Below are 272 nucleotides of genomic sequence, written 5' to 3'. Positions count from 1 at the left end.
CGTATCCACTTTAGCCACAGTAACAGGAGCGAAAGAGCGACATGGGACATCATCAAGTATGCCGTAATGACCCTTATGGTCCCATGATAGTCGTCAGCTTCAACTAGGAAAGTAATGGTTGCTGATGAAGACTTACTAGCGCTTCAGCTGGGAACGTGGGGAAAAACTCTTTATAGAGAAGAGATTGGCGTTAGAGCTATGCTGTATGTGCATATGTGAGTTATAAGATAATTAGTAAATTTGAGTCTTCCGTAATAATTGATAAAAGGAAG

This window comes from Penaeus monodon, chromosome 24, assembly GCF_015228065.2.
Source record: "Penaeus monodon isolate SGIC_2016 chromosome 24, NSTDA_Pmon_1, whole genome shotgun sequence".
NCBI lineage: Eukaryota > Metazoa > Arthropoda > Malacostraca > Decapoda > Penaeidae > Penaeus > Penaeus monodon.
The sequence above is the reverse complement of the archived record's forward strand: the minus strand, read 5'-3'. Positions refer to the sequence as shown.